Below are 4,719 nucleotides of genomic sequence, written 5' to 3' on the forward strand. Positions count from 1 at the left end.
TCGAACTCACTCACAATATAAAACTTTGTTAAAGTCAGCTACGCTCTAACAACACAACGAAAAACAGTAACACAATCAAGAATAAACCAACAATTGAAATATGAATTAACTAAATCAGAGTTCGGGGTAGGATCCCCTTAAATCCCAACAAATATTTAAGTTTAGCTACTCGAATTCATAATAAACATAAACACAACAATGTTTAAAAGATAAAAACTAAATTAGAAATAATAGATTTGACAAAAAATGTAAAGACGATGCCCGAAAACCTTCGAATCTTCAATCCAAGCGCGAAAATCCTCTCCAAGGCTTTTGGTGGCTGCTGAAGAATGATCTCTAAATCGTCCCCCAAACCCTTCCATATCATCCATATTCAGAAAATAAGGTAAGGAATCGGCCAAGAAATCTTTCCAAAATTACAAACGCGCCCGGGCGGACATAAGTTTCCGTCCGGGCGGATGGCTTGCGCAGATCTTGTTTTAAATCCTTTTAATCGACGCGCCCGGGCGGACACAAGTTTTCAGCCCGGGCGGATGAGTTTCGCAAATCTTTTTTTTTTCACATTGTAGGCGCCCGGGCGGACATAAAGGTACGCCTCCGCCGGGCGGATGGCTCTTGCAAGTTGATGAATTTTCTTCAGTTTATTCACGAATTTCCTGCATTTTCACCCACGAGACACATGAGCAACAATAAAACATAATATACGCCAAAATGTCACAAAATGCATGCAATCTAAACGATATGTGCAACACAATGAGCTGCCACATAGTATGAAAAACACGTAAAATTCACCTACATCAACCCCCCAATACTAACCTTTTGCTCGCCCTCGAGCAAAACATGTGACACGACAAAACGGAATCTGACACAAAAAAGCTCGACAGTGAGTTCATAGTCTCAATTAGCCTCAGCGAAACTCAACATATTCCCTTGCCGATCAATGCAAAATCACAACTCTTCGCACTCTCATTGGTCTGGACATTGTTTCAAATAAAACCTGAACGTGTGTGTGTGTGTGTCGTTAGTCCTAGCATCATAAATGACAGAAGGATTCATTCTCAACCATTATCAGAGATTTAAATCAGCCTGTTAGTGTGAATCTTACTCTCATCTATTCCTCTGCACTCAGTAATCACCAGCAGCTTCTCTTTTCAAACTTTTTTCTTTTTTTTTTTGACTGAATTGGAATACAGTAATAAAAAGACTAGTGTTAGAACCTTTCATTTCAGATTCAAATCCATGTGTTTTACATTTTTAGCCAGGAATAGGATTTCATTCCTTTATTCGGTTCCCCAACACCTTACATCTCCAACTTTAGCCAGGAATAGGATTTCATTCCTTTATTTAGCTCCCCCACACCTTACATCTCCATCGTTCTCTTTTTTAACGCTGGTGATATATACCTCGATTCAAGAGAATATAGTCCACCCCAATTCACACCTTCAAACCTCTTCGTTCCCCACTTGGTTTTAAATTTTCACCATCTTATCATGCATGCTTCTAGTTATAACATTCGTGCAAAGAGAATTCAATGTTTTAAATAAAACTTCATGTCTTCACCCAGTATGTGCTAAAGAAATGCGAGTACAAGACAGACAGGACATGTCTCATCACCTCTTAATTATCCTTGGCTAACAAGTACTACTTCGAACACTGTCGGCTGACACACACACCAATGCAAAACGACTAAAACTAAATGCCAACAATTAAAACCAACAAAGCACCAAAAATGAACACACAAAACAACACCCATCCACCCCCCAATAATAAAGTCGAGCAGTGTCACCAATGCAACAGACGATAGAAAAAGAGACAGATAGTGCAAAACAAAATGGATGAAATATAACCTAAGCATGCAACAGAAACAGAAATAAATAAACGGATCTAAACGAAATGCAAGAAATAAAAAAAAAGATATAAGTGACTCCCCTCTCAATGATCATCCTTCTCGTACTCCTCCGGGGGAATGACGCCAGCTTCAAATTCTGCATCAAGGAGTTTGATAGTTTCTGCTTTTACTACCTCTTGCATCTTTGGATTCAATCTTCTCTGAGGTTGCACAAGGGGTGAGTACTTTTCTTCCATTAATATCTTGTGCATACAGACTGATGGATTGATCCCTTTGATATCCACCACTTTCCATGCAAATGCACTCTTGTGCGCTTTCAAGACTTTCAGCAGTTTGTCCTCCATCACATCTGTCAAATAAGAAGAAATAATCACAAGAAGATTATTATTCTCACCTAGATAGACGTATTTCAGATGTGGAGGTAATGGCTTGAGCTCCAGAGTTGGTGGCTCCTCTAGGCTTGACTTCTGAAGGATCAAGTCTCTTCGATCCCCCAAGTCCTCTAATCTCATCCTTATCAGCCTCTTACATTGATGGTTGGCATTGAGGTATGCCACTATTTTGGCTTTCTCTACATCCAATTCGTATTCTCTTAATTCAGTAGTGAGAGTGGCTTCCAAAGGGTCCCTAAGGGCATCCTGCACATTATTAGACACAAGAGAATCAAAAGCATCAATTCTATAACAACTATCAGAATGCAGTATGTGCTTAAGTGCATTAAAAATGTTAAAAGTAATCTTCTCTTTTCTCACTCTCAATTTCAACTTCCCTTCCTACACATCAATTAAAGCCTTGCCAGTTGCAAGGAACGGTCTACCCAAAATCAAAGGCATCTCCACATCCTCCTCCATGTCGAGCACCACGAAATCTGCAGGAAAAATGAATTTGTCCACTTTCACTTGCACATCCTCAATAACTCCCCGTGGATACTTGACAGATCTGTCTGCTAGTTGTAAAGACATCCATGTTGGCTTAGGTTCTCCCAATCCAAGTTTCCTAAACACAGACAAAGGCATAAGATTAATACTCGCACCAAAATCATACAAAGCTTTATGAAAAACAACATCACCAATCATGCAAGGAATAGAAAAACTCCCTGGGTCTTTAAGTTTCGGTTGGATTTTGTTTCGCACCAAAGCGGAGCAATTTTCAGTTAGATTAACCATCATGTAATCCTCCAATTTTCTCTTGTTTGCTAAAATGTCCTTCAGAAATTTGGCATAACTAGGCATTTGCATCAAAGCATCGGCAAAAGAAATATTGATATGCAATTTTTTAAATACCTCAAGAAACTTACCGAATTGCACATCAAGTTTTGCTTTTTTCAGTGCTGCAGGGAAAGGAGGAGGTATAACAATTTTAGATTGTGTCGTGAGTGCTGGTGTAGTGTTAGGGGACTTACCTTTAGATGTCTCAGTCTATTCATCCGGGGCTTGACATTTTTCCTTTCCTCTAGACTCTAAAATTTTTCCGCTCTTCAACTCAATGGCCTTCACTTGCTCTTTTGGATTGGTCTCTGTGTTACTTTGCAAGGTGCCCGGCTCTCTACTTGCTATCATCTTTGCTAACTGTCCAATTTGATTTTCTAGCCCCTTTATCGATGCATCTTGGTTTTGGAGTCTAGTTTCAGTAGATGAGATGAACTTAGACATCATCTGCTCTAAATTGGACTTTTCTTCTCTAGGAGGGTCAAATCTGTACATTGGTTGTGTTCCATATTGTTGTCCTCCCTATGGTCGATTCTGACTCTTTTGACCACCCCATGAGAATTTGGGATGTTGCCTCCATGCAGGATTATATGTGTTTGAGTACGGATCATTCCTTGGACGGTTTTGGACTCCCACTTGGTTCACTGGTGCCCCTTCTTGCACATAAAAGGGATTTCCATCTTCACAGTCCTTAACATAGTGTTCTCCTCCATATTTTTCACAAAATATCTCTTGAAGACGCATAGCCGTGCCACCCATATTCAACCCGTCCAACTTCCTGTTCAAAACATCAAGCTGTGCAGTGATAGCAGAAAGGTCAGTTACCTGGTGGACACCTATACTTCTCCGCTGGTTGTTCCTTTTAGATTGAGGATGATAGCTGCTAGCAGCCATATCCTCCAACAACTCATATCCTTCCTCAGCAGTTTTTCTCAAGAGGTTTCCACAAGCTGCAGCATCTATCATAGTACGATTAGGAGTAAGCAAGTCATAGTAAAAGGTTTGAACAACTAACCCAAGTGGCAGTTCGTGATGAGGGTATCTTCGTAATAGATCTTTGAAATGCTCCCATGCTTCATATAAAGACTCCTGCTCAAATTGAGCAAATGTAGTGATGTCTGCCCGCAGCTTCATGGTTTTAGATGGAGGAAAGTATTTAATGAGAAACGCTTTCGCCATGTCCTCCCATGTGGTAATAGAACCTACAGGTAAACAATTTAACCATGCTTTAGCTTTGTCAAGTAAGGAGAAAGGAAATAAACGCAACCTAACAGCATCATCAGAAACTCTATTAAATTTAAAAGTATTGCAAATTTCAAGAAAATATGCGATGTGCGTATTTGGGTCATCTACTGCAGATCCTCCAAACTGGACTGTATTCTGAATCATTTGAATTATAGCTCGCTTGATTTCGAAGTGATTTGCCTGCACAATAGTCCTCACAATGCTGGGGCGTGCACCATCCAAAGAAGGTTGGGCATACTCTAGCATTGGTATGCGGCGTGTCATCTCAACATGTCTATCTTCATGATGTTCCTCCTCATGCTCGTGCTTGTGTCTCCCATCAGTTCCTTCAGTCTCTGCTGTTGTGTTCTTCTGCGGAAAGTTCTTTCAATTTCAGGGTCAAACTGCTCAAGCTCCAAGTCAAGTGATTTTGGCATG

The 4,719-nt window shown here is 40.3% G+C and overlaps 1 non-coding gene across 1 annotated transcript; it reads left to right on the forward strand.

The window, feature by feature from the left end:
* The first annotated feature begins 4,081 nt into the window (after window positions 1–4,081).
* On the forward strand, window positions 4,082–4,187 carry LOC142504650 (small nucleolar RNA R71). The gene has a single exon (XR_012804276.1). It is a non-coding gene; the product is annotated as a small nucleolar RNA R71 (small nucleolar RNA).
* The last annotated feature ends 532 nt before the right edge of the window (window positions 4,188–4,719 follow it).

Source organism: Primulina tabacum, chromosome 9 (assembly GCF_025594145.1).
Source record: "Primulina tabacum isolate GXHZ01 chromosome 9, ASM2559414v2, whole genome shotgun sequence".
In the NCBI taxonomy this organism is placed as follows: domain Eukaryota; kingdom Viridiplantae; phylum Streptophyta; class Magnoliopsida; order Lamiales; family Gesneriaceae; genus Primulina; species Primulina tabacum.